Source organism: Polyodon spathula, chromosome 1 (genome assembly GCF_017654505.1).
Source record: "Polyodon spathula isolate WHYD16114869_AA chromosome 1, ASM1765450v1, whole genome shotgun sequence".
Lineage (NCBI taxonomy): Eukaryota > Metazoa > Chordata > Actinopteri > Acipenseriformes > Polyodontidae > Polyodon > Polyodon spathula.
Genome location: NC_054534.1, coordinates 51,234,524 through 51,260,771, shown reverse-complemented (window position 1 = coordinate 51,260,771; position 26,248 = coordinate 51,234,524). Strand labels below are relative to the sequence as shown.

At 40.5% G+C, this 26,248-nt stretch overlaps 1 long non-coding RNA gene across 1 annotated transcript in view; it reads left to right on the top strand.

Annotated features, from left to right (window-relative positions):
- The first annotated feature begins 2,341 nt into the window (after positions 1-2,341).
- The window catches only part of LOC121319560, a 36,978-nt gene continuing 13,071 nt past the window's right edge, over positions 2,342-26,248 (top strand). The window contains exons 1-2 of the long non-coding RNA XR_005950717.1: positions 2,342-2,382; positions 7,944-8,134. This is a non-coding gene — a long non-coding RNA (uncharacterized LOC121319560). The remainder of the gene's footprint in view (positions 2,383-7,943; positions 8,135-26,248) is intronic.

Sequence of the window (26,248 nt, the reverse complement as noted above, 5' to 3'; positions counted from 1 at the left end):
ACAACAGCTCTCACACGGTGTAACAAGTACACAAGGCCTCGTGTAGTGAAAAGAGCAATGGCCGCTTGCTAATCTCTTCAGAGGGGTCGAAACCAGCCCTAGCCAGAAAATTGACGCGAGAATAAAGCAAAGGCATTTTTTAGACACGCTTGAGCATGGTTTTTACCGTGAATTAATCTTTAATTTGCGGATAAATCCAACAAATTAGCCAAATTCGGTACATAAAACCAGAAGCAATGTACGACCTGTCTCAGAGAGATGAGAGAGAAAATGGTGATGTGCTACTGTGAGGATGTCCATCTTCAGCAGGAGGTGGGCGGGACTTCCCCCTCACAGCAGGGCCGTGATATGGCAGCTTTTGAATATTTGCTCAGAGATTGACGGTCAGAGAGGCTCTTCCCATTCGGTAATGGTTGTCATTCAAATTGAAAGGGAATTACAAGTTACAAGCTTTGTGAATCTACTTTCAATCACTTATGAATTGAACATAAATAAACAAGAACTCTGCAGGACACAACCAATAGGTCTTGAAATGTTGAATAAAATAAGTATTAGTGCAATTTCATTTGGGGGATGCCGAGTTGCAGCAAATCAGTTTTTGGAAGCCAGAAGTGAACTGGAAACAAACAGAAGGGCACTGAAAGCGCGGTAAAATGTCTCACACACTCATTTACACTCTAAGCGGTAGATGTACTAAGATGTGTCAGTCGTAGCGCAAACATAACGCAATTTGCATTTTCTGGTCGCTGTGCCCGATTAAATCAGTGTAGAGGACGACACCACGGAGTCTCCTTACAGCACCACAACAGCTCCTCACACAGTATATCAACTACATGAGGCCTCGTGCAGTAATAAAAGTGTAATGGCCGCCGCCAATCTCAGAAGAGGGGTCGAAACCAGCTCTAGTCAGTAAACTGACATGAGAATTAGACGAGAGCACTGTTAGTAATGCTCAAGGTGCGAATTTACCATTTTTTTTAAATAAATTTGCTGGTAAAACCCAACAAACCAGCCAATTTTGGTTCAAGAGAGCAAACGCAATCTGACCTGTCTCAGTGAAGTGAGAAAGAAAATGGCGATGTGCTACTGTGAGGACATCCCTCTTCAACAGGAGGTGGGAGGGACTTCCCCCTCACAGCAGGGCCCTGACAGGGCAGCTTTTTTTTATATATGCTCAGTGATTGACGGTCAAAGAGGCTCTTCCCATTCGGTAATGGTTGTCATTCGAATTGAAAGGGAACTGTCTCTGAGTACGGCACTCCAATTGCCAACAGGTGGCAACGGCGAGTAGGTCCAGCTGTGCACGTCAATACACTGCGTGTGTTAAAGATCAGCGGTGGTCTGTTCTTGACTTTGCCTAAATAGATATATTAAATATCCTGACGGTGTTTGAAAGTCAGAATCGCAAAAATAAAAGATATAAGCACTTCTACCTAGAACCAAAAGTATTCATTTTGATGGCGTGTTAAAATACAAGCTTTTGTCTATATAACTTACAATACGCTATGTTGTATATGTATACAAGTCTGTTTGTTATCTCTACCTCTGCTGAGTTTACAACAGTATGTGTTTGAATAAAATGTTGCTGTTGAAGTCTAGATATGTGTTATCCAAATCTCTATTGTGATCTTATCAATTCCTTGATGAACTGCCGTCTAGTGAGCATATAGTCTGCTGTCTTATAATATTACTATTACAAGAATGTTTCGAGAAATCTTGGTATTTTTGCGTTTTGATTTGAGAGCAACTAGAGATATATTTGCATTGGCAGCAGGAATTTGTAAGGACTTCACTGAAAACTGCCTGCTTCAAGCGAAACATAAAACAATACATGGAGAAGCAGCTGTTTCCGACAAAAGCACAGTGTCGTTGGACACAGTACACCTCAAACAGACCTGTGAAGTTTGGGATCAAGTTTTGGCTGGCAGCGGACCATACCCCTGCCTTTGCAAAGATGAAACTCGTCCAGCTTGTCAGAGACTGGGTGGCAATGTGATACTTAGGCTGATGTAACCGTGCTTAGGAAAAGAGATGAATGTTACCAATGACAATTTTTATTTCACTGTAATTAGCAAACAGTTGAAGAAAAAAGACAGCCTGGTTGGAACTAAACAAAGCGAGAAGAGAGTTTCCACCATCTGCGCAAAACTTAGTTCACCGTGAAAGCAATCATCGGTGTATCTTACAATGTACTGGACATGGCAGCCGTCAATTTCTTCATTTTATACAATGTATGCACAGCAGAAAATATCATCTTATGATGCTAGCCGTGGAGCTTTGACAGAAACATTTCAATCAGAAAGCTGCAAAACGGCAGAGAAACGCAGCTCAACCTGTATACTGTGCGCATCAAGTGACACACGCAACTGAAAACAATGACAGGTAACTAAATGCAATAAAAATAAAACATCTGTACCAAGTGTGAAAGAGCAGTATGTGGTAAATGCACACGACAAGTTGATAAGCGTTACACCTGTGAGGACTGTGCTAATATGGGAGCTATTTTGAAGTAGGGTGACCACCTTTTCAAAATACAAAATTTGAAAAGGGGGGGGGGGGGGGGGGGGGGGGGGGGGGGGAGTGTTGCGGACAAGGATTAGCAATGAGATTATGTGTTGCCTAATCACTCTAATTGTATGATTTGAAATGGAACCACCATAAAATATTTTTTAAATATTCTTCCTTTTCAGATAGGTTTATTTGTAGCTTTTATTGTTGTGGACTAAATGGGTTGTCACTGTAGTTGCTGTTCTGTCTCCATGGCAGGGAGCTGTGTTATTCATTTTCAAAAAGGGAAACTCAGGAAAGAACAGAAATGCAGCACTCTGACTGAAACACTTTATTTATTTATTTTTTTAACTGGCGAGTGTAGGGCATTGCAAAATAACGTGGCAATATATACTTATATATACTTCACTTAAAAAATATTATTTGCAATGTCTCGTTTCAAGTCTGTTTAAAGTAACTACTACTGCTTCACTGCATACAAAAAAATAAAAAATAAAACATCCAGCAGTCGGTATATTAAACTTAAAGTACTGTAGCAAGATAATGATGTCCTTTTGTGTGTCACAATCCATTCTGCGCTGTGCAGAAATAAAATGTATGCATCGCGCAATATGGGGGGAGTGGCCGACAATATGCGTGATGCTGGTATATTCGAAGGTATGCGCCAAGCACAAAACCAGGTTTGTGACGCGCAGAATAAGGATTGTAAAAGGACTGCGTTAACTCCGCGCACACTACCATTCCAGCACTGACTACAAACAGGCAACAATGGGAAACGTGGGTAGCATGCAGCGTTTCCGTCGACAGCAACCCCGACATAGGTGAATATATGCTGAAAGGGTAAACCGGCCTCGGCACACATATGAGGAGCAATGAGCAAATCATGTCCAGGTATCGTCTCAACTCATATATTCCACATGCTGCATGATGACCTGGCCAGAACAAACCTGCGCAGTCATGCCTTGTCTGAGCAATTGGTAGTGTCTGTCTGTATGTAGCAGGTGGTAGCAGGTGATACAATGGGGATCACCCAATCAGCTGTGACCCGCCACCTCGACCGGTACATAACCGCGTTGCTGATACGTGCTGAGGAAGATATTAAATTCCCCAGTACCAGAGCAAACAGGGAGGAGATAATGCAGGGGTTTTTTATGAGGTTGCAGACCTGCCTCATGTGGTAGGTGCAATTGACTGCACCCATATTGCTATCCGGACACCTGTTCCAGTTGTCCTGTTCTATCAGGATTCCAGTTGTATTCGGAATAGTGGAACATTTTAATAGCTATTCCATGCCATGTAAACAGGGTATTCTGAATGAATCTGTCCGTATTCTGGATACCAGTATTCCGAAAACGTGATACCGAATACCCACTTAGTATTAGGATACTATCGGAATACTAGCCCTTCTTGACACCTTATTCGGAAAACTTTTTTTTTTTTCTAGACACACGAGTCGTCGTTTTATAATCTGTAATATATAAGACAACGACTTGTGTGCCCAACAAAGCCTTTGCAAAAACTGCACATATATGTATGGTTGCAGACTATGCGATATCTATCTTCCCATTTTTTTAAAAAAGGTTTTTAGTAGATCCACAGTCAATACCAGGAGATATATATATATATATATATATATATATATATATATATATATATATATATATATATATATATATATATATATATATATATATATATGTATTTATGTATTATCCTTGTAGTCACATTGAGATTAAAACCTCATTTACGAATGAGACCTAGCCAAGCAGGTAGCAGCAAGTCAATCGGACAACAAGAACAAGTACACAATAAAATACAATTAAGTCACAGGCAAATCACATTTAAAACAATCATCAAAATACACAAAAGTAGTCAACTATTTAAAACAATTATAACTCTGTCACGAAATCATGCAGTTTACTCTTAAATTGCAATAAAGATATCTGGGTCTGCAGCTTTAGTTTGGACTGGAACTCATTCCAGGACCATGGGGCATAATAAGCAAAAGATCTGAGGCTATGGTTACTATGGGAAGCTATAAGGTATTCATTTCAATAAGTATATTCATATAATTTACATTGAATAGCCTTATATACCAGAATATACCAGTGCTTCAACCTGCGTAAAGCGAAAGAAGTCCAGCCTACCAAATCGTATAATATACAATGATGAGTATTAAATCTTGTATTTGTATTGTACGTCAATGCTGCATGATATAGCGAGTCCAGTTTACCTAAAGTTGATGGTGATGCAAACCTATATACTGCATCACCATAGTCAATTTGTGGCAAAAACATACAAGCAATAAGCCTCTTTTTTATTTCTATAACATATATAACATGTTCATATCATAGTGACGTTTACAGAGTATTCCAATTCCCAACAGACGAGAGTGGAAACATGTTCTCACCTCTGTCCAGCACACTGCCTTCCTTCTGTTCCTTTAATGCCATCCTATTAGCATATGGTAATGCATCGGGGTAATTAGAAACATGTGATGCAAATGTATTCTAGGTGGACATTCAATATGCACATAGCGCAATCAAATTTGGACTGGGCGAAAGCCCTAATTCGTCTGAATGTACCAATTATCTGTGCGATAATTGCGATGCGCTAGCTCTAATAACTGTGCACTGCTAGATCCAATAACTGCGCACCGCTGGCTCAAATAGTATAGGAGTAACAGTCCACTCTGGAGTTGGGTACAATAATGCAAACATACAATAGTACAGAACCTGGCGCCTAGGTATGGAGCCAGTTGTGTATTTGAATGGTCCTTTATGTATGTGTGCACGATATATTGTGTGGTCTCGTCTGCTCTCATATTGGTACGTACTGTGGCAGCACCAATGATAGCAGCTTGTCGCATTACTATGGTTACTATGGGAAGCTATAAGGTATTCATTTCAATAAGTATATTCATATAATTTACATTGAATAGCCTTATATACCAGAATATACCAGTGCTTCAACCTGCGTAAAGCGAAAGAAGTCCAGCCTACCAAATCGTATAATATACAATGATGAGTATTAAATCTTGTATTTGTATTGTACGTCAATGCTGCATGATATAGCGATATAGATATAGGTGAATTCTTATTTATTTATAATATATTTTTTATTTTTTATTATATTTTTCTGCGCTATGTACTGTTTTAAAACATAAATACATTGTTTAATATAAATGGTGTGGATATCAAACTGCTTACGTTCCCTGGTTTATTTTGACGTTGACCAACGAATCACATGATTGGTAGATGTCCAGCTATTTAGCTTTTCTGTTCGAAAAGTCTCTACACATTCTTAAAAAAGTAAAAAGTAAAACAGAAGAGGAAGGAGAATAACAATTTTACCTTAGTTTGATGACTCATATCTCATTGCGTAAAAGAGTTATTTACATTTTTTTTTTCACATTTGATGTAAGAAAGTTTCAGACTTATGGTACTGGTACAGATGGTAATTCTAAGTGATTTAATTTTCAGCTGCAACATGATGAAAACAGCAAAACTCTTGGAGCTGTATAGAGACTCGGTAGTTTCCAAACAAGCATTTCTAACTTGTAGGAGGAACTACCGTTCCTCTCAATTTTATAAAACTTAATAAACACAGACTGAATCACATTACTGAATCAAAATCGCAGAGACTCAATTTCTTTAAAAACGGCTGTTGCCATTAGTAACTCTTGAGAGTTTTTGAAAGGGAATTCCGAAAGACAATAGGGCTCCGAAAGTGCCGTGACCAGCTTTAAACTTTATAAAGTCTGCCTGAGACAAAGGCCTCCCCTTCTCCCTTCTTGGGTTTAATAGAGAAAAAGTTTGGCAGCCTCCATGCTGTAAGCCTGATTGAGGCCACTGAACATCTGAGGGACTTTTTGTGTCCAGCTTGCTAGCTCTGAATGTTTAATGTGTGAATTCTTAAATAAGGTAACCCCTTATCACATGTAATCTGGGACTGAAAGCAAATCAACAGTGACAGTCATATCCCATAAGTTAGAACACATGTCATCCATCAACAAGCAGAGAACAAGTCCTGTGATTTTCTTATTTTCTCTTGTTTTTCTTTCTCTGCCTTTGTTCTATGAAAGGGAGGCTTGTCAAAGTTTTGAAAGCTAATGCACTACATGCCTTGAATGACACATTGTCCAATCAAAGTAGGACTGTGGGGGTGATGGAGTTGTCTGTGTATAACAACGTGATGGCCATTTTACTGGGAGGTTGGGTTCTTCTTTTATCAGCTGCTAATGATGAGTGATGAGGATTGCAGAAAACATGGGAATGGAGCAGGAGGAGAAAGTGCTTAGGTGTTAAATGCCTTGTAGTGTTTGTTTTTTGTTAGAACTGGGCTTCCCCATGTTTTTCTTCAAATAAACTCAAATAAACTTAAGTACACAATAAAAAAAGATTTAAAAATAATGCACTGTGACTAAGTTGGCCAGAAGTTGGTTTATCCTGTGATTGATTGCAGATTTTCTCTCGAAGAAGCAGCTTCTTTTGAAGTATGTGCATGTGATTCGGTTTAAGCTTCAAGCTTCTTTTTTAAGCATTTAACTTAAACTCAAATAAACATAAGTAAATAATTTATAAATATATATATATATATATAAAAAAAAAATTCAAACAAATAAACTTAAAAGGTTATACAGTTGCTTTCTAAACAAAAACAAATTATTTATTTAGTATTTATTCATGTATGTATTTATTTATTTAAATTGTTATGATGGAGTAAATAAAGGTTTTAATACTTTTTAAGAAACCAACAAGAGTCAAGAGCACTTTATGAATATCAGCCTATTTAATCCAACAAACAACGCTTCAAATAACTGCAAAGTGAGAGCTTTGTGAATGGAGCCAATGTCCTTTAAAAAAATACTTTGGGATTTAAATAGTTTTTAAAATACTGTATGATACAGCATCCAGTTTGTTTTCTGATTAGGTGTCATATAGTATTTAAATGCTGTTCAAAAGAGACATCATGTTTTTTAAAAGCCCAGAGCTTTAAAATAAAACAGCTGCAGAAGCATATATGCTGAACTTATGACAATGCAAATATTTAAAAACAAGATTTTTTTTTTTAATATATGGTATAGATAAATCTCCTCATCATTTGTCATATATACACATCTGGAGAAAATATGTAGATCAGCTTAGAAATGCAAAAAACCACTAGCTGTCTTCAAAAGTATATTCAGTTTTGTTCTACTGTCTGAAATGCAAAAAATAGGCTTTGTGAGATTTCCCTGCCTGCAGGGGTGAAGGCCCCCCTCTGAAAACAGAAGCTTTCAAGTGTGAGAAGTAAATCCATGTTCCTGTAACTGGAATCCAGTCCTGATCAGGATCTCAGCTGCCCTTTTGTTGTCGTCCCCACAAGGTGTCCAACCGAGGTCTATCTAGTGACAGAAGCAGTTTGTAACAGTCTTGTCTAACATTCCCTCTTAGGCTCTTACTGCTGACTGTTTGTGGAGGAGCTGACTTGGCTGAATCGTACACTATCTGAGATCTGGGAAGGATAAACCAGCACACTAGGCAATTGGAATATCCCTGCAGCTTTGAAGTGATGGGTTGGCTTGAGGAACCAAATTGGCAGATTAATATTTCTTTGATCATGTTGCTGTCTCTACAAACCAATGGTAAGGAGATTACATTTGGATCTACATAAACATATACAGTTTGGAGATACATGACTTGCTGGTAATAAAGGATTTTTTTTTGCACAATGATTTGAAACAAAATATTAACTGATGCACACATGGACATTTACTGTACATTTATTTTTATTTTATTTATTGAAATATATGACTACTAGTTTAATGCATCAAACATTGATATGATTTATGCATCAATCTAAGATTTGTAAATGCTGATTTTCTGAGCACAGCTAGTAAAAGTTAAACATTCTGTTCAGTTTACAGTTTAAAGAATCCAGTTTTTGAAGTGGTTGTGGTTTCTACCATACAGTCACTTTTATTTTAATACAGTGTTCAAAACAGATGAAGCCGCCTTTGGTTCCTGTTTGTGGTCTATACAGCATGTACAGTATACTGGTAGATCACGGATGTTCTGCCTTGAGCTGTTAAGGCTTGACAGACTGACAAGATGATTACTCAAAACAAACCAGTAAATAACTACCAGCATTATCATGCTTATACATTTTAAGTTTAAATGTATGCTTGACATTTTTATGCATATAAATTTGTGCCAACTAGAAGTCAATATCCTATCCCAGTACCGGATTGCACATCTTTGCCAGGTCACCTTGCCCTCCATACATATTGAAATAAATCTTACTCTTGCAGTTTATTGAATTTGAAAAATGGGTCACACACAGTAAAGAGTTTATGACAGTATTACCTGTAATCTGCAGTTCTCTCACTGCTGTCTGTATAGAGACAAATTAAATACAAATAAGAAAGGATATATTCATTTAATTGACTTAATAGAAAGTGGTGATGACTAGTAGTGGTAAGGATTTGTGGTAAATATGCAGGCTTTACTTCTTACTATCTGGTTTTACTTTGCACTGGTTACTTGTGTTGATTTAGTCAGAGAACATGCATTTTGTTGAATTTTGTGAAATTACAGTCCTTGATAAAAGTATGCAATGAACTGTGCCTTGTTAAAAATGTTATATACTGATTGTATATTTATGTATGTGCCATTTATTTATTTAAAAATTATATCAGAAAACATTTATATTGGATCTTCAGCACCCTATTTCCAAATTATACTAATATGACACGCTTAATGTAACATTTTGAATTGGCTTTAGTTCAGTCCGGAAATTGATTTAAAGATACTAAGGTAATTACTAAATTGTAAAATAACTTTGAAAGTCTGTGTTAAGTCTTGTAGTATAAACATATTGACACAGAATTAGGTAACACTGGTTACTTAAACGCATGCACCATGCGTACCAGCACATGGGAAACAATTTTATACACACTAATCACTTAAGTGAGGCTTCAAAAAGCAACCTTGTAGGTGGTTGTTATTAATGGTTATTTAATTGTGTCTTTCACTGTTGCAAATTTTTCTGAGCGATTAATAGTTGTGTCTGGGCTCAGTGCATATAACGATAAACAACAGTGGGCACTTGGGTTACAAGTTGTCATTCAAGAATGTCAGGTCTATAGAAGAGAATACAGTCTTCAGTACTTTTATAAGAAACTAATCCAGTACTGGAATAATCACCCATAAATTGTATCCTTAGCCATGCTACTGTACATAGATAAGAAATGTTGGGAAGGAGAACAGGCTCATTGAAACTTGCTAAACCACCATTTGCCACAGGTCAGGATCTAATTATTTTCTAACTGTTCTTCTTGGGCAATCTATTCAATATATGTACTCTACTAATCTGGTAAGCTTTTTCATGCATTTACTACTTTGTACTTAGTTTGAATACTAACTTAACCATTACTAACTATTCCATTTAGATTTTTTTTATTAAGTAACTTAGTGTTTAAGTATTGTCTTTTCAGCATTGAGAATCCGCTATGAATGAATGGCAATGAGTGAATGATGATGATTGCAAATGCAGATGATTTGTGAAGTGTGACAAGTGCTCAGGGCCCAATGACTGTGGTGGGCACTCAGGGCCCGAGTGAAAGATAAATTTGGCCGGAGGCCTCGTCCGTGACTACCTGTGCGAGGCCAGCTAGAAATACATGAACAGTTACATGCATCCCAGTGTCACAGACAGGAAGCAGCTGTGGCCATCTCCCCCCGAAAAGACGAAGTCACCAAACCATGAATAACAAACAACAAATAATTAACACTCTCCACAGTGGCGCCCTGCCACCTATCCCTCAAAAATCAGCAGCTGAGACACGCAGGGGTCTCGTACTGAACCTATGGGATTTTGGTTAACGAAGAAATACCCTAAAACAATTGCTTCTTTTTTATCATCTTTAACTAATATGGTTGGTCGGGGTATATCTGAGCTACTTTTTTAATTCCATTGTTGGTGTATATATATATAATAGATATATAGTATATATATATATATATATATAGTCCTGAAAAGGTTATTCCACCAAGTCTCCCTAAAGACCAAGCTCCCACTGCAAATTCTTGCTCCTATGATAATAGCAGCACATTTCTGAGAAGTTTCTGTTAGTGTGTGAAATGTCAGGCTTAAAGACAGAGGTTGTATAAGTCTGTCTGCCAAATGAAACTCAGACTTTATGTGCACACTGTTTCACAATGTAACCCAGCTGTCTCAACTACACCTTTAGTTTTTTTCCCCTATCACCAATGCCGCAAACTGATGTTTGAGCATGCACAGTCGGGTGGTACATTTGCCTTCTGGGCATCTGCTGACACTACTCAAAATGTATAGTGATTGACTATGGAAGTCTGAAATGCCTGTCGAAAAGTCTGAAACGAAAAACGAAAGTCTGAAAATTTTTTGTGACAAGTGTTATCTAAACAAAGCTCTTAATAGATAAAAGGTGGCATTGTTAACAAGTACCTGTATTATCTTATTGCATTCACAGAATCTACAGTACTTTACTATTGTAATGAGTCAATAGGAAATTATTATGTATTGATTTTGTTTTAAAATATTACCTTCTATAAATTGTTATATAAAAATAATGCTTTTTTGACCATGCTTAGTGCCTTAAAAATCCATAGTCTAAAAATATAGTGTATTTTTTGCTTTAATACTGAAGAACGGTGTTTATCTGTATCTGTTTTCCAGCAACATATAGTACTGTACAACAGCCTGCATCTGTAATTGATTCTGTTGTTACTTCTTTAGTCCTGTGGTTAATTTGAATTATTATGATGCTGTGACGGGGAACTGCCCCGTCTATATGAATATGTTTGGAACTGGCAGGGAGGGGGTTAAATTTCTCCCTGCCAGAAAAACATGTGAGAATGTGGCTGGAGCTCTAATTGAATGATTATTGATTAATTGGGCTCCTACCACAGGGGATAAAAGCCAGGGGAGAGGGCCTGGCTGGTAGTGGTGTTTTCTGTTTGGGAGTTTGCTTTGTGTTGGAGAGTTTTGTGGTTTAAAAGAAAGGAGTGTCTTGTTTAAGACTTGGAACTTGACCGTTTATTTTGTAAGTTAATTTTGATTAGTTGTGTTTGAATCTCTTTCTGTTGGCCCTTGTGCCTGTTTATTGGATTATTTTATTTAATAAAGAACTTTATTTTTGACTATACATTGTCTCTGAGCCTCAGCCCTCATCCTGTCACAGATGCCTGTTTAGGATTTACAATTTGCTAAGTTAATTACAAGGGACAGCATTATGGTTCAGCCACATTATATCAAGGGTGTATTATTTTAAGACTCTTCCAATAATTTGACACTAAGTTTAAATGGTTATTTTTTTTTTTTTTTTTTTGGTATTTTGTTGTATTCATTGTTTAGTTATATTTGCCAAAAAATTGCTTTCAATATTTGAATATTGACCATTGGCTAAATGGGTTAGATTTAGACTGAATTTAAAAAATAAATACAAATTAAAACAAAACCAAAAAACATTTAAAGGTTCCTGATTGGTAGATGAAAGCTTGTTTCCCACAAAAAACAAAACCATAAGTTTGTTCAATTTTATTTTACTCACATTCTGCATTACTGTTATAAAAACAGATACTGAGGATACTGTTCTCCCCCTCAGGTTTGTTGACCATGATGAGCAAGTACTGGTAATTAAAAAAAGAACAAAGAAGAATAGCACTGTACCTACATTAGTTTAATTCTCATCAGGCTACACATGAGTACACTCGAAAAATGTAAATGTCTTCATAGGCTACAGTAGGGAAGTGATTTGTAATACATGCAGATCTTTCCAGAATAATTATATGTTTTTGATGTAAAGTACTAGTTTTATCTGATCAGTGAAATAAAGATGAAAATAGAAGACTCAATTTGGTGTTTGTTGGTCTTTTTATGATTGGGAAGTCACTCTTTTAATTGATTAGTAGTTTGCCATCCTAAAATGAAATTAAATGAAGTCAAATCAACGAGGTTTCATTTGCAGGCTGTTTACATGAAGCATCCTTGTTGACAGGAAAGCAGTCTGTGAGACGTATTCGTTTCAGTCGACTGAATTCCATTCAGAAGTGTGTTTCATTTTAAGAGATTTCTAATACTAATAATAATTTAAAATCTATATGAAAAAAAAAAAAAAAATCACAGCTATGGACAAAGATTTTGCATTACCCTACAGAATTAATTAATTTTGCTTCATAAAGTCAAATGAAACCGGCTGAATAATGTTACGTTAAAATATTGAATTACATACCGCTTTGTAGTTTGCCATATACTTACATATAAAATGGGACATTTCTAAATCTAAAATGAAATACTGTACTATTATAATAGCAACAGATCAGCACCTACACATTTTAGATTTTAACTATCATTTTATATTGACCCTGTTTAGCATGTATTCATTTTCTTCTGAACGTAAATGCACCTTGTAGGTCATATGCAAGTGATTGTTTTAGTCTGCTGTAAACACTGACAGTGCAGCCATTCAGAAAGGTATAACATTCCTACCAGTTTTAGGTGAACGCATTTGTGCAAACTCTCTGCTTTGATTATTCAGAAAAAATTGGAAGTCAAGCAAAACACTGGTGCTTCCTGTCAGCAGTTCAGGGATGTGGATTATGTCCTCTAAACAAAACCTGGGCTGTTGTCAGACCTGCCTTTCAGGGCATTTCTAAAGCTGGATAATTTAGTGCAGTGTTTCAGTGCAGCACCTGTGGCTCCTGACCAGGGCAAAGGGGTGAATACTGAATTCTTCCTGTAATTGACTCCTTGAGATTACTACAGGTTTATCCTGCACAGATCTTGTTGAAACCAGGTGGACGCTGAAGTCATGTTAATTCAGGGTATTTCAGTCGAGTTGGAAATGTCTAGTGAAAGGACAATTTTACAATAGATTCTTGTGTTTTCATAGGGCAGTTGTCTGTCTGTTTTGAATACATATAGGACTACACACATGGAAGCTTTCAAGTCTGATTTGAGGTCACAGTTTTATGTCTTCATTCTGTTGTTGTGGAAAAATATTCTTAACTGAACTTGGTGCTGTTCGTCAATATGGAATCTGATACTTTTAATGTTATATTGATGATAATAACATATGTAGGGTTAAGTTAGTTGCTCTTTACTGATCCTAATTGCATTTCATTCTTGCAGTTGCCTAGTTTATCAGTGTGCTTTTGTTATTTTCACTCGTTTAACAGAGTTGTCCCGACAACTGCACATGCACACACACACACACATGTAAATACAGACTTCAGATTTTTATTTAAGTAAGCTTACAACTTAAATGTGGTAGTAAAAAACAGGGGTTTAGTGTTTGTTGTTTGGTTTAATGTATATTTATCTAAGGTGTGGGAGGTTAGTGGGCTGAGTCAAATGGTGGTGATGATGGACTGGCAAAAATACACTGGAGGCTTGTATAGTTTTCTGCAGCAGGGTTTTTATTTATCTGGCCGTAGAAGGCCACCAACCAATATTCCAATCAAAAATAGAACAAAAAAAGAAAAGAAATAAAAATAGTCAAAATAAATTCCCCCACCAGTACCAACGATGATAAAGGAGGAGGAGAAAATAAAAAGGTAAAACTAACAAAAGTCCCGCACACAGTAAAATATAAGTTATAATTATAGATAAATATTTCACTGGCGCTCCTGTGCTGGCCTCTAGGGGGCTTAGTATTGAGGCCCCAGTCATTCTTCTGGGAAGTAAGCCGAAACGCCGTCTCCAGTCTCTGTGAATACAACACACTTTTTACACACGCCAATAAATACATCAGCATGTCTCCTTTCGCTGTTCCCCCCAGAACTGAGCAAACAAGCTCAGATAGTACCATCCTTTAAATACTGTTCGACCCCACCCTTAGCCTCGGCCCCAGTCGCCACTGTACCCAATCAACGTACATAGTAACTCTGACTGGGGTACGTGGCGCGGCGGCCGCGGACTTCCGCGTTCGGACGGAGCGGGCGATCTTTCTGGAATTCCCGGACGGCTCGACCTTTCCTCCGGTCTCCTCCCATTTTGCGCAACGCCACCAGCGATCGGGAGGATCGACCACAGCTCCGACCCGTTGCACCCCCGTCACATATTCCCCCCCTCAGAGTGGAGCCGTAGGCCCTCTCGGCCTCTCCTACCTCCCCAATTGACCTCCCTTGCCTTGAAAAGAAATCAGCATTTTGGTGTTCCTTACCCACACGATGTCTGATAGATATTGGAAGGGTTGCAGCGCCAGACTCCACCGAATAATCCGAGCGTTCGTGTCCCTCGTCGTGCTTAACCACTTAAGAGGGGTGTGGTCTGTGATGAGAGTGAATGGTTGTCCCAGGAGATAATATTTAAGGGAATTCATAGCCCATTTGATGGTGAGACACTCTTTTTCTATTACTGAGTAGTTTCGTTCCCGAGGAGCCATTTTTATGCTAAGATGTAGGATGGGGTGTTCGACTCTATCGATCTCCTGAGACAGAACAGCCCCCAGACCAACGTCTGAGGCATCGGTCTGGAGGATGAATTCTTTGCTGAAGTCAGGTGACACTAGGGCTGGAGCTTGGGAGAGAGCGCTTTTGATCCGATCAAACGCTTTTTGACATGGTTCTGTCCATTGTACTAAATTTGGGGAACCCTTTTTCGCAAGGTCAATGAGGGGTCCGGCAGTGGTGGAAAACTCGGGGATGAATCGGCGATAATAGTCCGCCAGTCCCAACAGTGACTTCACTTGGGCTTTTTTGGGAGGAATCAGAGTCTCCACCAAGGCCTGGACCTTGGAAGTGACTGGTTTCATTCGCCCGATACCCATAAGGAACCCTAAGTACTGAGTCTCTTGCTGTCCAAACGTGCATTTCCCCAACTTGACTGTTAGCCCCGCCTCCCTCAGAGATTGAAGAATGGCCGCTAATTGATCCAAGTGCTCTTTCCAGATAGAGCTGAAAATAACTACATCATCAATATATGAGGCTGCATACCGATGATGTGGGGCTAATGTCCTGTCCATCATTCTCTGGAAGGTAGCTGGGGCTCCATGCAACCCAAAGGGCATGGTTCGAAACTGAAATAACCCATCTGGGGTGGAGAATGCCGTTTTCTCCCGTGAGCTGGGGGTTAGGGGAATCTGCCAATATCCTTTTGTCAGGTCCAGTGTCGACAGATACCTCGCGTCCCCCAGCCGGTCAAGGAGTTTGTCCACTTGCGGTATCGGGTATGCATCGAATTTGGAGACCGCGTTTACCCTGTGGAAGTCAACACAGAAGCGAGTAGTTCCGTCCTTCTTGGGTACCATTACTACAGTACTGCACCACTCGCTCTGTGAAGGTTCTATGACCCCCAATGTGATCATACTTTCTACTTCCTGGAGCATGACCTCTCGTTGACTTTCCGGGACACGATAGGGACGCTGCCGAACTACTACACCTGGCAGAGTGATAATGGCATGTTGGATGATGCCGGTTCGGCCAGGCACCTCCGAAAAAACATCCCCAAATGCCGCCACTAACTGTTCCAGCTCTTGTTTTTGGCAGGGAAATAGCTGGTCTCCCCCCTTAATCGAAATCCAAAATCCTCGCTTACACTATCTTGTGTAATAAATAGAGCCTCTCGCTCTTGACAGGGTTTTAACAAATTAACATGGTAAATATATAGGGGCTTCCGGTGGTCCGGTTGCTGAATTTCATAATTCACTGGCCCTACCACCCGAACCACCTCATAAGGGCCTTGCCACTTTGCATACAGCTTCGATTTAGTGGAGGGAAGGAGTAACAGTACCCGGTCACCCGGCCGAAAAGTTCGAAGCCTTGCTAGTTTATTATAATGCCGCATCTGCTCTTGCTGGGTGTTTCTTAGATTCTCCTGGGCTAATCGCCCGATTAGTTCCAAGGTCCCGCAGGAGAAGGACATATTTAGCCACATTTTTATTATCAAATTCTCACTCCTCCCAGCCCTCTCGCACCAGATCGAAAATACCCCGTGACTGCCTCCGTACAATAGCTCAAATGGGAAGAACCCCATAGAGCTCTGGGGCACTCTCTCACTGCAAACATGAGAAAGGGGAGGAGCTTTGCCCAATGTTTTTGTTCTTGATCTACGAAACGCCTCAGCATATGTTTTAGGGTCTGATTAAATAGCTCCACTAATCCGTCCGTCTGTGGATGGTAAACTGACGTGCGGATGGAGCGGATTTTGAGCATTTTGTAGACCTCTTGCAGGGTGTCCGCCATAAAGTTAGTCCCTTGGTCCATTAAGCTCTCTTTGGGAATCCCTACTCTGGCCATAATATGAACCAATTCTCGGGCGATGTTTACGGCATTAGTAGAGCGCAGCGACGCCGCCTCGGGATATCGTGTTGCATAGTCCGCCACTACCAATATGTGCGTATATCCCGAATTGGCCGGCAGCAGCGGTCCCATAATGTCCATCGCAATGCGCTCAAAGGGGGTACCAACTAGGGGCAGAGGAACCAGTGGAGCCAGGCGCACTGTGGCCGGTGCTACTCGTTGGCATTCGGGACACCCCGCTACATATTTCGCCACATCACTGCACAGTCCCAGCCAGTAAAATCGGGCCAGTATTCGTTCCAAGGTCTTTTCTAGACCCAGGTGGCCGGAGAAAGGGATATTGTGTGCTAAACGCAACATCTCAGCGCGAAAAGGCTTTGGAACCAGTAACTGGGTTACAGGCTGCCCTGTGCCTGAGGCTCGGGATACTCTATATAGTAATCGCCTGGACACGATAAAATGGGGAAAAACGAGCGGCCCGGTGCCTTCAACTTCCTTCCCCTCGATCGACCGGACCCGTTCCCGGGCATGTACCAGAGTGGGGTCATTATTCTGCTCCCACTCAAGGTCCACATCTCGGTCCCAGGTCGAAGGCATTTCGAGCGGTGGTGTCGTAGCATCTGCCCTTGGGGCCTCAGTGGCCAGTTCCCGTGAATCACACTGAACTCCCACCCCCTTCTTTCGTTTGGTCGGTTCAGAGCACTCTCCAACCAATTCCCATCCTTGTCTTGCTACTGCCCACTCCAGTTTCTCAGCCCTCCGCTCTCGCTTGGTTTACTGGAGCCGAAACTTGGTGGTAAACAGATCCGCTTTCAACTGGAAGATTTCGCCAATCTCTCTTCCCGTTGAAGTTTCCCCCTTTTTGGTTGGGGATGGGGCCGGTACTGGGCGTAATTCATGGTAAAAAGGCCAGTCCCGGCCCAATACTATGGGGTATGGAACCCACCTTGTGACAGCCACAGTTACACGGCATATCCGACCCTTCACAGTCAATCTAACTTTAGTGGTGGTGTAGGTCTTGGTGTCCCCGTGGATACACGAGATTGCCACAGTTCCCTGAGGTCGCCAAGCCACACCTTCCAAGAGAGCTCCTGACACAATGGTGTGGTTACACCCCGAGTCCACTAAAGTGTGGCTACTCACAGTCTCGATCTGTAGAGGGACAAGACAAGGTTCCTCCCTACCCCTTCCCCAGTACTCACCCTCCGCCGGTGTTCGAAATCGAGAGGCCACGTCGCACTCCATGGCGGCAGGACACACCCGGGCCAAGTGGCCTGGTTCGGATCAGAAGCAGACTGGGGTGGCAGACATTGCAGGAGATGGCTGTTTGTTTCCGGGCCCGCCATAGGTGGGGCTTTCTGGATTTGCTGTGGCCCAGCTGGGGGCTAACTTCATCCTCCACTTCACTGGTGCAATCAGTAAATTTATCAGTCAATTTATCAGCACCAGCTTTGCAGTCGCAATGCAAAGACATTTGATCTGTCAGTCTTTGAAAAGACAGCTTCTGTTTAAAAAAAAAAACACAGAGGCGTTAATCACCGAGATTGAAGTGGAAGCCGGGGGCCTCACTTCTGTAGTTCGTGGTGTCGTCTGGGCTCAGGTCCGGGTGGGCAGAGATGGGTTCCTGGGTTTCCGTCGCTCCGCAGCGTCCTCGCAGGCCTCGGCCAGTTCAATGGCCTGCCCCAGGGAATCGGGAGCATGATTGCCACCCAGTCCCGAGTCCCCTGTCCCAGTACCGTGAGGAACTGATCGATGGCCACTGCCTCTATCATCTGCTGCGGGGTTCTCGTTTCTGGGCGGAGCCATCGAATGAGGTGATCCCACAGCTGTTGGGCCACTTGCCGTAGCCGGGCACCAGGAGGACGCACATATGCCCGAAACTTCCGGCAGTGCGATTCCGGTGTTAACTTCAAACGGCGAAGAATGGCAGCCTTCACCTTATGGTAGTCCCGGGCCTCCTCGTTACTCGTGGCCTGGGCTTCCCCAGTGAGGCAGGGACCCAGGTATAGCGCCCAGTGATCGGCTGGCCAGGATGACGCTTCGGCAACCCGCTCGAACATGGTCAGGAACGCCTTCAGGTCATCCTCCGACGTCATCTTTTGTAGCTTGATCTTGGGCGGGGCAACTCCTGCCTCCATCGGGGCTGAGGCTTTGGTGGCTTGTTGGGCCTGGGCCAGGACCATGGTCTGTACCGTCTGGCAGAGGGTAGCCATCTTGTCTGCCATCGCCTGCATATGTGCCGCTCGTTCAGCCTCCCTCTGGGCATCGTTCCTCAAGTCGACGCTCCACTCCATCCCGGTGTCTCTCCAGATCCTCCAGGAGAGACTTGAGTCCTTGCCAGTCCAGGCTCATCCCACTTCTGACACCACTTGTGGGAGGTTGGTGAGTCAAATAGTGGTGATGATGGACCGGCAAAAATACACTGGAGGCTTGTATAGTTTTCCCCGCAGCAGGGTTTTTATTTATCTGGCCGTAGAAGGCCACCAACCAATATTCCAATCAAAAATGGAACAAAAAAAAGAAAATATAGTCAAAATAAATTCCCCCACCAGTACCAACGATGATAAAGGAGGAGAAGAAAATAAAAAGGTAAAATCAGGTTTGTGGCCGAAAAATAGGGTAAATCTCATTTACTCGTGTAAATGACGAAACACACAGGAAAATCCACACCCAGTTTCGCATGGAAACCTGCACTTCACTTGTAAATGTTAATGAGCGTGTTTATTCTTAACTATAAATATTGCAAGGGATCAGGCCAGTTGTTACTTTGGAATCCAAGATGGCAGAAAGTATGGCTGATGGGCAATTTTATGGTTAGCAGTGGTGTCGTTCACCTTAATGATAATGCAGGCAGCTTTTTTTATGATTGTTTTTTGCTGTGTCTGGTCTGGCATGTTGTATATCTCTTGTGGGTTTACAGTTCTGTATAAAACCACTTACCATGAACTGCGTTATGCCATTGTTATAGTATTAATGCAGCTGTTTGAGAATACCCTTGCTGCCTAAATGTCTAACTGAATTAATTCCTGTCCCAGCTATGTCCAAAGACAAGTGTCTGCCCTCTATGTTAATAAATATAGCTGGTGAACTGGATGTTGAGCCAGCTCGATCGCCCAAAACAGCAACAACATCCAACAAGTTGTTGATGTTCTCTCAGAACTGACCAAATAAAATTGCAAATTAATGTATTGACCTTTAGTTTTATTTGTTTGCATTATAAATATTTAACACAACGGTGAATCCAACACAACTTAAAAGAAAGGAGAGAATCTCTGACAGCACGAGCCTCCTCGGATCGCTGCCGTCCAATTGAAACTGGCGGCTGAGATAACTATAGTTGCCAAGTCCGCTTATAATAAGCATAATTGGGCTTGTTTTTGAGAGTCTCTGGTTGGAACTTGCATAAACACCCGTATTCTAGCATGGGTTTGCTTGTTTTGAAAGGTAGTGTCGCTTTTTTCTTTCTCGTGAGACTTGGCAACACTGGTAACCTTCCCCGTCTCTCTCACAGGCAGCCACTGATTCCTGAACACCTCATTTTGTTGTTGACAAGAGTGTGCACTATACAGCAGGCAATGGAAATTTTAGGAACAAATTTGTGTACTTCAGTCCGTTTCATCAGTATCCGCCACCCCCCTTTCAAGTGCCCACTACTCGCATTTGCCCAAGCGTGGTGTTGAATGCTTCTTCAGCAGTGATTAGTTTCTAAATCTAAGGCTGGGACCAAATCAAAACTTTGATAACCTGCTAATCACACTTAACAAAACTGTAATAGCTTTTTCTTTTTTTTGTATCTTATTTCTTCTATTCATAAAACGAAAATGCTGTTAAATACAGTTTTGTTAAGTGTGATTAGCGGGTTGTCAAAGTTTTGATACGGTCCCAGTCTAAGCCAGAGTAGTGCATGCAGCATCACCTGATTCCCTGCTGTATTGCCTGAATGAAAGGGAAATATATATAACGTCTCCGCTGGTTTTCAGCCATGGTGATCTGCAATACCTGTTGGTCGGTTTCATTTTAAACCTCCAAGTTTATTTGTAATTAATGAGTCGTAAGATAAATTAGATGAAACAGTGACATGACACCCCACTAGTGACATCTGAAAAACAATTTGGGCAAGAGCAGTAAAACACATTATTAAACAACCAGGCACAAGGTGTTTTGCTTTATTACAGCAGCTTAGATTCACGCGTGTACCAGTTTTCTGCGCAAAATGTCACTAGTAATCTTCAAAAACAGCACAAGTACTTTACGCTTAACTAATTTACATATCTATCCTCACCTTTCCCATTCATTTGCATGACGTCGGATGAAAAGCCCGGTTTATTCAAGTAAAATAAACCGAGCGAATGGAAACCCAAAAAAACATTTTACACGAGACATTTTTCTTGTGTAAATGTCTCGAGTTAAAATAAAACTTGCATGGAAACCCCATGATTGTCAGATGAAAAGAGGTTGAGGATGGAACTATATTGTTTTCAATGAATTTTTAAGAAGTAGTCTGTGGATTTTGTCATAGTGGGTGAACAGATAAATTATAACACCAGTAAAAAAGTTTTGTGCTTCTGGGGTATGTTACATGTACTTATGAAACAGCAACTGCAATAGCAGTCTTTTACGTTAATAAGGTTATTCAAAATACAATTGATTTGTTAGTATTACTGTCATTTGTGCATTTTAACTACATTGATGATTTTATCTAGACAAACAACTGGGATTTTGCTGTGCTAATTATAGGTGGTTAAAGGGCTTATGGTGCGATGTGTTCTGTGTGAAATATTTTCACTATTTTTTAAAACATATTAGTGAACAACCCTATTTTATCCAAAGAATAATGAAAATGACTTATTTTGTAACACACATTATTATGAAAAATGCTTAGCCTTTCAAGATACATTTCTTTCTGCAATATTAAGCAAATTAGTTTGAATTTATTGCTTTTGAACTGGAGCGTGTATGTGCAATGGTTTGCAATGATTTTAAAACTCTGATTTCGCCTCAGTTGCATTACTTGGACTGTTTTCCTTTGTAACTGCAAATTTATTTTTATATGGTTAAGGCATCTGAAAAAAACTATCAGGGAGTTTCACTGTTGAGAAAAAGTGAAAAACACTTTAAAATTTTAAATACATTTTTAAATGCATTCTTTTGTTTTGTGGTATCCATTGCTGTACATCCAACCCAACTGAGCATAGGTAATAGGTCAGTATGTATGGTCAATAACAAAAATTGCTTATAAATAGGCCAAGGAGCCATGAATTCGCTGAAAAAACACAAGGCAGAAACCGTGGACCTTTAATGGTGAACATGGTGAAGTCTGACCACATTATTGTGAATCTCAATTTTGTATTTTTTATGACATTTTCTTTTTACTTGCAGATTGCTAATCTTCTGTAAAATGAATCTGATTAAATCACACTATCTCGAACTGTCAGAACTAATGATAGTTAACTCGACTCCAGCTTGGCATGTCAACGACTCGACTTGAGTCTTACCCACCTATTACTCAACTCAACTCCAGTTTGGCATGTCAAAGACTCAACTCCAGTCTTACCCACCTATGACTCGACTCGACTCCAGCTTGGTATGTCAAAGACTCAACTCGAGTCTTACCCACCTAGACTCAACTCCAGCTTGGCATGTTAAAGACTAAACTCAAGTCTTACCCACCTATGACTCGACTCGGGTCCCAATTTTTGTGACTCCATTACAATACTGTCTACACAAACTTGAAGTTTAATTTCCCATTAAATGTAATTAATTTTCAAGCAAATTTAAAGATTTGTTTTTGTTAGTTGGGCAAGGCTGAACACACTTAAATATGTATAAATCTGTGGCCTTAAGCTCATAAAATAGGAAACAGATAGTTATATTAGCTGTTCGTTGAATAAGGTTAGGGTAATATTTAAACAGCCTTTTTACCACTACATCCAGGAGCTTCCTGAAGAAAGAATGATCAGTTTTTAAATCAGGAAATGGGTAGTTATATTACCTGTTCATTGGATTGGTTTAGGTTGATATTTAAACAGTGGTTTTACCACTATATCCAGGAGCTTCCTGAAGACAGGAAGATTTACTCGAGGAGGCGTGATGGTGACTCAAGGAGGGGTGAGGTCTGAGGATGTCCTAAAATGGACACCGTAGTACTGAAACCAACTCCCACTACAGCCTGTGGCAGATAAAATGAAGTGATTTCACCTCCCCTACTCTTGCTTTGAAGACAGGTGATACATAAGCACAATAATTGATGTTCCAGGGTCGTACGTAGGTATATTGGGCCTTGAGACTAAAAAGCACAAGTTTTATTCCTGACCATATGTGTCTTTATTCCAACTTGCAATATGTTTTGTTAAGGAAAATAGAATTGTTTGTTTTTACAAAATCAGTAACCAAATGACTCAATTGTTTTTATGTTTGTGACCAATTTTGTAACATTGAGAGTTTATGATGCATAACACACCTACAATATCACAGAATATGAAAGTAGTACATAAATAAATTATTAAAATGTATCAATTTCGTTTGGATCGAAACTTAAAGAAACAATAAAAGTTTAACGATAAAGGGTTCATAGAGATTTTTTTTGTGTATGCTTATATATATTTGTATAAGCTTAACATGCAGCCTACAGCATTCAGTATTCCCAGGTGGTCTCCCATCCAAGTACTAACCAAACCCAACATTGCTTTGCTTAAGCATTGTATGGTAAGTTTGATTTGAAGAGCTTTTTGCTGTCGGAGACGTTGCCCAGGGGTCACTACAAGGAAGTAGCTCTTCTTGACCCCCTGTGTGCTTTTAGACATATTTTAAATAAATTAATCGAAAGTCTAATGAGGACGGGGATTAATAATAATTTACATATTATTATTAGTAGTAGTTGTTGTAGTAGTCATAGTATACTGTACTAACTTTGAAATATTTTTTAATAATGGCTATCGTTTAGAAAAACAAGAACATAACATACAGTACATATACTGGATGCATAGTTAGGCAGATCATTGTGTACAAATACAGAGGCATGAAACACCAGCATGATATTTGAAACTGTTTAGGCTACTTAACAACAAGATTATAGAGTCCACCCCAGAGTTTCATATTTTGCATAAACTTAGCATTTTAAGGCGAACCTAAGCGATAACAAAATAACGTCTTTTCTGTAGCAGGCTTACATGTTGATATATGCTACAACATAGTGCTGACTTCACGATGAGCATTACAGTATAGTATGAATATATATGAGTTATTTAACAGAAATGGAGTATATAGAGGGGGGGGTTCTAAGCCATTCTCTGTGTCTACTGACAAAGAATACTTTAAAAAAAAAAAAGTCAAACTAACTGCTGGACAAGGGTGTGATCTTCCCCCATCACTGAATGGCTTCCCCCATCACTTGGTGCCAGTAGTCCTTGCACAAGGCAAGCCAGACAGGTTTGGGTGCTTTGACACCTCAGACAGAAAACAGTCCATCTCATAAATCCAGCCAACAATTGAGAACAAAGATCTGTCTGTGAACGAGAACAACCAATGAGAAATACCCCACATGGACTCGGGCACAGCCCAAAATAAATAAACTGACCAATCACAAGTTGGAAATGAGAATCACAAAAGCAGCTTTGAAGAGAGTCCTAGCTCTCTTCTATGCACCAATATCGTGACCATGTCCCCGATAGTGGGGAATGTGCCTAGGCCTACTTCTTGGGCTCCTGCAGTGTGCATCAGAGACTCTGCTGTTCTGGAGGCTGAGGGTGCAGAGGAGCACACCAATTCCAGGAAGTCCTGGCATAAAGGGAGGTCTTGCTGTGGATGCCTTTTTTGCTGGAGGAAGAGGTTCTTCTTTCCCTCCTGTTCTGCCGTCCAGGGAACACCAGTGGCTGCAGATGCACGCTGCATTAGCGCCCAGAATTCTTTCCTCTGCGACTCATGCGGCAGGGTCGGTAAGGAGCCCCCCGCTGTGGCCTGCTGATGGAAGTGGCTGGGTCCAAAACGTCTGACCTTGACGCCGTGAGGGACAACTCGCCTGGGCTAGGACGTCTAGGTGTCAGGGATGGGGAACAAGACTGTGGAATTTGGGGCTGCCCGGTAGTAGGGGACAGTCTGCCCTGCGACTTCAGTAGGGTCTCTACATCACCTGCTGAGCCCTTACAGTCTCCGCTAGCTCTGCAAAGCGCCTCTCGGCCAAGCTTGGGCGCCTCCGAGGCAACTCCAACAGGGATCATCTGTGCCTGCGCGGTGACCGCTTCCCGGTCAGAGAGGGCTCTTTCCCATTCGGTAATGGTTGTCATTCCATGAAAGAGAACTTACCATCTCCTTTGTCATGCCAGTAACAGCGTTTAACATGAGAGTATTTCATCGGGTGGTGCATAAACACCATTTACTGTCAAAAAACAGCACTCACCGCAACACTTGAATAACGTGCCCTTAAGGGCTGGTCACATGGGCAACTTGTCGACGGCAACACAGGGATGACAGCTGTTTCCGGCTTGTCGCCTCATTTGACCACACTGTGTCTCCCACTGTAGGACGATGTTCTATTTGTCATCTGAAGTGAAGCTAATAGATTTTTTTTTTTTTTTTATTGGTTTGAGAAATAATTGCATATAATAAAAGGTCATCTTTTACTTTGTTTCAAATTGTTTGAGATATATATATATATATATATATATATATATATATATATATATATATATATATAAAATATATATATATCACTTTCTAAAGAGCTGCTACTCATAGGGTTCGTTGCCCCTTTAAAAACATAGACCCAGGACACGGAAATGGAAGTTTTTAAGCAGCGCTTGTGCACTATTTTTTAAATAGAATAAAAAAATAAACAAACACAAAATAAACACCTAGCTCTTGCTAGAGCACTAACTGAACATAAACAGGAACCTTAACTATAAAACAGGACAGCTAAGCTGTTTACCTGTTAACAAACCAAAAAACACAAAAAAGCTTACACACAGTACCTTTTGACGGTTGCACACACTCACAACCGGGCTCACATCTCAGCCAAGAACAAACTAGCTGCTAATGAGAACGTTTATGCTTGAATTTCTGATGATTTGAAGCAAATGGACATAAAGTGTGGGTACGGTACTGTAAGGAATTTTGTAATCGTTTTTGTGTTAAAACTAATTATAATATGTTTTATTTTTTTCTGTTACAAATTGAACGTTGAAACTGGGAATGGTATTTTGGGTTTTTGAGTTCAGGACTGTAAGGAAATGTGATAGTCCATACTCATATTGCATAGAGTTAAAGTGGGGTATCTTGGAATACAGGGTCTGCCTCAATAAATTGCAGATTGACTAAAGAGAGGGCAAATATGACCATTTATGGCCATTTGTGAGGGAGGTCCTTGACTTGATTCTGCTTGATTGCATGGGGGGATGGTTGCCAGTAGTCAGGCTGCTACTGGCCATGCTGTCAGCAGATGTGCTGACAGTGGGGTGAGTCTCTCCTCCCGCTGTACCACT